Raw genomic sequence first — 7,814 nt, 5'->3', positions numbered from 1 at the left:
AGAACTGACAGACATGAGCAGCTAATGATGTGTGTGCTTGGCACGTGGAGAGTGGAAATCGTGTGCTTACCAACATAACTTGGTTTTCCTGCTTTCAGGCAACCCTCTTCACTTGCTCTTTGAAACCTTATTACGAGAGGAGGGACTGCAGAGACTGCTGAGCCACGGAGTCAGGACTCTGAAGATGTCCCGTTTTGGAAAGAAAGAAGATCCAACTGGCAGTGCATTCCCAAAGCCACACTCTCCACTCCTGCTTGCCTCCCGTAAGTCAAGTAACATGGAGCTGGAGCTGGAGTTAAAAAAATCAATGTAGGCTTGTAATCAGGACCTGAGGGCAAGTGGTCAAGGTAGAGTGGGGGAGGTAGCTCACTTTCTTCCTGTGGAAGATAATTTGTTCTACAGGAGTGTCTAAGTGACTGAGTCCAGCATCTTGCAAACTACAGAAAATCTGGGCCCCTTAGAGGGACACAGAAATACTGGCCTCAGTTAAGTTACTCACAATAAATGCATCTTGCTGTTCCCTGTGTTTCTTTCAAGGGAAAAAGCAACACCAAGATACTTTTATGAACCTCAATCAGTTCTTGAGTCTGACTTATCTTGGGTTTCTCTTCACATTTTATTACCAGGTTCACTGTGTGAAGGGAGAAGGCAGCCCAAAGGAATATCCAGTCACAGCATCCCTGTGCCTAGTCCTCAGGCACATAAATATGGTCCTTTACACAACCCACTGTTCTTGTACCCAGGGACTCCTGCCCTTCCTGTCAGCCAGACCCCTTCCACTACCAGCTCAGCACTGGTGAGTTGAAACAAAAGCTGTGGAAAAGTAATCTGAAAAAGAGGAGTAGCCTTAGAAGGGGAGCTGGGGAATAAATCTCACTGAGCACTGCTGTGGGGCTGCAGACCCCCTGGAGATTCAGGTGGGTTGCTACTGCTAATGAGCTGCTGGGAGTTGCAGTTGGGATGTTGGTGTAGACAGTAAAAGCTACGTGCTTCATTTTTTGCCTCAGGCAGTGCTTGGCTGGCTTGGTGCCTGCTGCACTGCTCGCCGCCAGACAGCCTGGGTTCACATTTAGCATTGACAATATTCTGCTGCTTTTTTTTTTTTTTTGTAAGGAAAGAGTTATATACACATATTGTTACAGCTTTATTTGGCTACAGATTAGTAGTAGAGATTTAACTACTATGGATTTACCCATATAAAGCAGGAACATCAGTTGAGATATTTAACATTTTCTTGTTTTTCTGGAAGTAGCAGGGGGTTAAAAAATACATTCCACAATAACCATGTCTCTAGGAAGGTGTTGAGTAACTGGTTCTCCCAGTGTGTTGAGCAAAGGAGATCTTGAAGGAGAGGCTCAGACTTGCATCCTTACCCCTGTCCCCTTCTTCTTTTTGCTTAAAGCAGTTGTTAGGTCTAGTTGACAGAAACAGACCCTGGGGCAGAGCAGCTGGAAAGTGTCCAGGGGAAAAGGACCTGAGGGAGCTGGTCAACAGCAGCTGAATATGAGCCAGGGTGTGCCCAGGTGGCCAAGAAGGCCACCAGCATCCTGGCTTGTGTCAGCACTGGGGTGGCCAGCAGGAGCAGGGCAGGGATCATCCCCCTGTGCTGGGCACTGGGGAGGGGGCACCTGGAATGCTGGGCTCAGGTCTGGGCCCCTCAGGACAAGGAAGACATGGAGGGGCTGGAGCGTGTCCAGAGAAGGGCAAGGGAGCTGGGGAAGGGGCTGGAGCACAAGTGTGAGCAGGAGCAGCTGAGGGAGCTGGGGGTGTCCAGCCTGGAGCAAAGGAGGCTGACGGGAGACCTGCTGGCTCTGCAGCTGCCTGAGAGGAGGTTGGAGCCAGGGGGGTCGGGCTCTGCTCCCCAGGAACAAGGGATGGGACAAGAGGAACCGGCCTCAAGTTGTGCCAGGGGAGGTGGAGGTTGGATCTGGGGAACAATTCCTGCCTGCCAAGGGTTGTCAGGCCGTGGCCCAGGCAGGGGGGGAGTCCCCATCCCTGGAGGGGTTTCCAAGCCCTGGAGATGGTGCTGAGGGACATGGGGCAGGGGTGGCCTTGGCAGGGCTGGGGGAATGGGAGGACTCAGATCTCAAAGGGCTTTTCCAATCTAAACGATTCAGAGTTGGCTGCTTCTTTTGTCAGCTGCTCTTTCAGGTACAGTCTCTGCTTCCCAGTCAAGTTTTTATGGATGCTGCTGAGTAGTCCTGTGCCTTTTAAGGCTTTAAAGTAATACTACATCGGTAATCAAGCTTAGTGAGCCTTGTGGCCACAGAACTTCAGTTTGTGGTTGGCCTCTTTACCTAGAAACAAAAGGATGTTCGTCTTGAGAATGGAACAAAAGAACCGTAGTGTCTTGGACACATTTTGGCTTTCAAGTAAAGGGGACACTTCCATTCTGGATTGCAGGTCTAATCCAGCTCTGAAGTGAACCATAGTATATGGACCACTTTATCAAAATGCATCTCAAAACTCTTTAGGGGTCTCTTCATCCCACTCTTCCTAGGTTGTTTTTTCAGATCCTCACTCCTCAGTTTGGAAATGCTTTAAGTTTTAGCCCAAATGCTATGGCCTTGTTCCCATTTGCTGTTTCAGCAGCAGCATCCTCTTCCTCAGGAAGGTGAGCTGCTTCCATCTTGACTTGTTTTACTACTCAGCCCTTATTTTGCAAGATGAAACAAGCACAGCTCCTCTAGTCTAATGAAACGCCAAGTTCTTACTTCTTGAATAATCATCAATATCTTTCCCTGTTTGGATTAAGTTTTGCTACATGGATGACCCAATACATACAAAGTTACCAGTAAAATCCCATCCACCTAGGTAGTAAGTAGTGTCCTGCTTCATAAATGGAACCACAGGGCTTATGTGACATGTCCAAAAATATCCTTGAATGCCAGGGACAGGGGGAAGAGCCCACTGCACCAGCTGTTCCAGAGAAGCTGTGTTCTGTGGTGCCTTCAAATATGCTTTTGTGCCAACAACAGTTTTCTGTCTGGGGTTTCCTCTTCCTTCTCTGTGTCAGCAGTCCTCAAAAAGAGGAAAAGCAGGATGTTCCTATGGCATTGACAACATCGTGATCCCTGTGTCCATTGCAGCTGCTGCTCAGGTGGAGAAGCCTCAGTACAAAGAGATTGTAGTTCCAAGGTACCTACAGACCAGGCCTGTTGATCCTCCCCTCCTGTGGGTCATGGGAGGAAATGGCTCTAGGTGGGCAGAAGGAGAGTTGTTCCCTTAGGGAAATCATTCCTAATGGATAAAAAAGGAAGTATTTTCACTTTTAAAAAGTGATTAGTATTATTTGGATGTAAATGTTAGCACCAAATGGCTTTCAAAGTGATCTCCAGCTTGTGTTGCCCCTTGCAGCTGGAGGATAGCAGAGCTTAAGGACCTGGGGCCTTGCAATCAAGTGGACTCTGAGGTGAGAAACCAGTTTTGCCCATTTGTCTGAAAGGTCTGTAGCCATCTGTAGCATGGTAGCAGCTCCACTGGTGTTTAGCAGGTCCTCAGTTCTGCCCAGGGAGCAGTGTCTGTAGGACAACATGCTCAGTTCAGCCCAGGGTGGCTGCAGCTGCAGCCAGTGCAAGGGCAGCAGAGCTGAGGCTGGTGGTGGCGTGTCAGCTGTGGGTCACTGCTGGCTGCAGGCAGAACAAACCCTGTTCTTGTGCATGATTTAATGCCTGGCAGCTGTTTCTATGATGCCTGCATCTGCCTCCTGGCCACTCAGGCTGGTGAGCAAGTTCCCAATTCCATACATAATGGAAAGTATGCAAATGAGTGATACCAAGTGTGTGTGCTGGTTCCCAGACAGTTTGAATGGGTTGGATGTTGCTCACCTGAACTTTCAGAACAGTAGGATTGGCCTGCAGGAAAGACTTTACACTCTGGGTATTCAGGCAAAACTTCTCTTCCTAGTTGGAGGATACTTCTGATGAGGTGTACTCCAGTCATCACTCCAAACATAAAGATCTTCAGCGAGCCCACTGGGATTCCTGGGCAGCAGCTACTTCCCAGAGGCAAGGGAGCAGGAGCCACAGAAGGAGGTGGCTTAATTTGTTCTTAACTTTAAAATGTGCAGAGATCCTGATTCAAGAAGTTCCTTTTAAATGAAGAAATAAGTTTGCTCATATAGTTAATCTGTGACATAATAGATGCAAAATCTTTGCCTCTGACATAATAAATTTGACAGAACTTACTGCTATGGAGATTGTTCAGGCAAAAGGTTAAAAAAGGGAGATAAAGGAAATGAATGGAAAACAGTCCTTCATGTCCAGAGGCAGATGTGTTCTCTTTGCTTGGGTGAAGGGTGAATTCCTCACTGCCTTTCCTTCAGTAGGGAAGTAGCAGCTCTGTCTCTGCCCTCATATTTTGAGTTTTTTTCATGTTTTGAGATCCCTGCCACTATCAGAGCTGAAATTGTCCAGTGTTTTCCCAAGTTGTTGAGCAGGTGAGTGGGGAGAGGGACTGGCAGGTCATATTGTTAGTGATCCTTGCTTCTGGAACAAAGGTAAAATAGTGTAATCACAGCAGGGAGGAATATTGGTGTCCCTCCAGGTGGCTTCAGCTGTGAGAGGTCTGTCCCCAGGAGCCAGTGTGGGTTTCTGTTGTCTTAGTTCTTTTCACAAGGTTTTATTCTCTCTTAATGCTTAATTTTTCTATTCATAGTCAGGATGAGTGAAAAGGACAGTGATTGATCAAGAAGCCATGAGATGCTTTTTGAAGAGATGATAGGAGAGAAAAAGCTAATTAGTTAAAGCACTAATTGGGCAGTATAATCCTGTCTCATTGTACAAAGGGGATAAAGCTCACACTTTTTGCTGCACAGTGATCTTGTTTTTATTTGGCTTTCTTGTGAAACAAAACTAACTGTGCTCCAAATGTGGCTTTGCTTTAGGTCCTCCAACAAAGCAGAGGGTGGATGGGCCAGGCAGCTTCAGCCAGCATCTCCAGCTGCTGGATCTAATTGCTTGGATGATTTGTACGTGCTCTCTCCTCCTGGCTCGCACAGCCCTGAGACTTGCAGCAGTTTGTGGTCCCACTCTGGTGGGACCAGGGTGGTGCTGCCTTGCAGTGAATACACCAGATCTTCCCTGGAAATACAGGTGAGGTGACACTGGGACAAGCATCCATTGGCTTCAACTTGCCTATTCTTTTTCTAAAGCAATTTCACCTCTATATGAAGTAATTTTTTTCATAGATGCATGAGCCTTCACACTGCTCAGACTGTTGTGTGTGTGCTGAGGGTTGGGCTGGCTAACAGATTCAGAGGGGGACAAATTGTTATTTATGTCATTGTTTAAATAATTCTAAACCAATATTGACCCGCAGTTTGACATTACTCCTGGTAGGTGGGACTGAGTCACCTACATAGCACAGGATGCTTTTTGGCAAAAGGATTTAACTTTGTGAAGGATTACATTAAGAAATTACAAGAAGGGCTGTAAAACTGAGCTGCCCTCCCTCGGGGATGATCTTATGATGATTTACAAGCACAGTCTTACACTTCATGCCAAATCCAGCCTTGGTTTGGGCTCAAGTCTGCAGCGTTTGCTTTGGGAATCTTTTCAGATAGTGAGACTGAAGAATAAGGAATGTCAGTGGAGATGGCAGGTCTTCATGCCAACAGAAAGCTGAGCTGGTGATCCTGGAAGTGTTGTGAATAGCTCAGTGTTCATTGCTCTTAAGCTTGGCTTTGCTTTGGCATCCTGAGAAATTGAATCTGCTGCAGGTTGGCTGGATGGGGGGGATGATATTGTAGAATTCTTGGAGTCTTTAGGCTTTTAATTTCAGCAACTCTGCCTTCTCACTCCACAGGATGTGCAGCTTTGGGAGCCTCGCACATTCCGGCTTTCAGACTCTGCGTGCCAGGGTCTTCTCCAGCACTTGGATGAAGATGCCTGTGACCAGGCTGACCTTCCACCCTGGGTCTCTAGCAAGAAGCAGAGCATCAGGCTCACCTCTGCAGAAGGGTCACAATTTTCAGATGCACACCTGAAAACCGGCAGCAAGACCAGCATGGAGGAGTTCATGGTCCAGCAGTGCAGCCCAAGACAGCTGGTCAGCAATGCCCAGCCCAGGCTGTGGTGTGTGTGAAGCCTTGGCTGCCTGTGGTGTCACAATCCTGTCTGCTGCACAGTGCAAAGGAACACCAAGGGTGTGTGGCACTGCTGCCTGTCACCTCACTTCAGCAGCAGAGTAGATTTCCAGATGAGGAGAGGCTTAGGCACCTGATGGACCTGTGGTGCCAGACCTCCAAAGGATTGTGCTTTAAAAAAAAACCACCCAGTTTCTAGTCAGCTCCACCACACCAAGCTGAACTGCTGTGTCACAGGGTGTTCAGGTGCTGCTGCAGAGAAAGGAAAGGAGATCTGAGTAAAACTGATTCCAACAGTAGAAAGAAAACAGCGTTGTTCAGTCTTGAGCTCTACCAAAGTGCTTCTCAGGTGGCTGTTGGGTCCTTAGTGGCTAGAAGCAGTTTTCAGGGTGGTGCTGGCTCCCCCCAGATCAATTTACAAAGGCCACAGAGTCAGAGGTGAACTTTTGGTGAACTTGGTATGAACCAAATACCTGATGAGGGAGAGGGAAGGAGAAAGCTGCATGGTATGTACTCTAAAACTCAGCTTTCAAAAATTCATCTCCTAAGTACATGAAAATCAGGCTGCCCTTGTCCTGCATAATTGAAGTTTTGTATCTGCTTCCTTCAAAGGAACTGCAGGTTTCATAACAGTATCCTTCCTGTAGTACAATTGATACCATTCTCTGACTTATCTTTTCTGAATTGCCTCCTCTCCTTGGAGGGAAGACAGTGGCTCAGGGGTTTTGGCACGGAAAAGCCACCCAGCTGAGGAAAACCTGCATTCTGCAGGAGGGACCTGCAGCTGCTGCCTGTTCTGAGGTGATTGGGGTGGTGAGATGTGCTCAGGGGATGAGCTTCAAACCTGAGCAGTCTGATAAGAAGTCTGTTCCCACCACAGTGTATCAAAACTAATACATATCTTGAATCTGTATTAAGGTGACCAGGAACCATGTTCCAGCTTGACTAAAACTTCTCAGGTAAAATAATTTTATTGAGCAAAAGGTTTTTGGTTTTTTTTTTTAGATCTAGAACAAAAAAATAAAGTTTTTATAACCAGTTCATAGTGGAATATACTCACCTTGCCTTTCAGAATGGCCTCTGAAGTCTAGATGTCTTGGTTGTTTTTATCATTTTCTCTCTGAAAGTGTCATTCCATGCAAGTACTTCTCTCCGGGTTGGGGTGCTCAGGGGCAGGGGGAGCACTTGCAGGAAGGCCAGGGGTGTTTTTATATGGGGATTGTGAGTTTGAGAAAGAGCTTTTTGGCTCTGTGTTTGATAATCTTTAACAAAGTGGCAGTAAAATGCCCAAGCGTTGCCTCATTACAGCCTATAAATTAACTGGCATGATGCAGTGCCACCCTCCTGTGCTGCAGAGCCCACAGTGTGTGCACCAGGGACTTTGCTGCTGCTTGTGCTTTTTCTGGGGTTGAATATAGGAGCAAATAATGGAAACACACTCACATTTCTTTACTAAAATGTCTTGTATTTTGTCATTTGTATATGGATTTTTGTTACCTTTACTTTTTTTGCATGTTTGTATTTTGACTGGTTCACAAATAAAACGTGAGGCTCAAGTCAAGGCTAAGTGTTTTTAAAAGGAAATGTGTGGAAAAGTGTTTCCTAACTCCCCTAGACTGGTGATTACGAGAAGATGAAGCTCCTGCGTGCACTGAGCAGTGAAGATGTGGCGGAGAGGCTTGTTAATTGTCTTTTAAACCGAGTTTTGAAGCCGTAACGAAGGGTGCCC

The sequence above is a fragment of the Chaetura pelagica genome, unplaced genomic scaffold (genome assembly GCF_000747805.2).
Source record: "Chaetura pelagica isolate M959 unplaced genomic scaffold, ChaPel_1.0 scaffold612, whole genome shotgun sequence".
NCBI lineage: Eukaryota > Metazoa > Chordata > Aves > Apodiformes > Apodidae > Chaetura > Chaetura pelagica.
The sequence above is the reverse complement of the archived record's forward strand: the minus strand, read 5'-3'. Positions refer to the sequence as shown.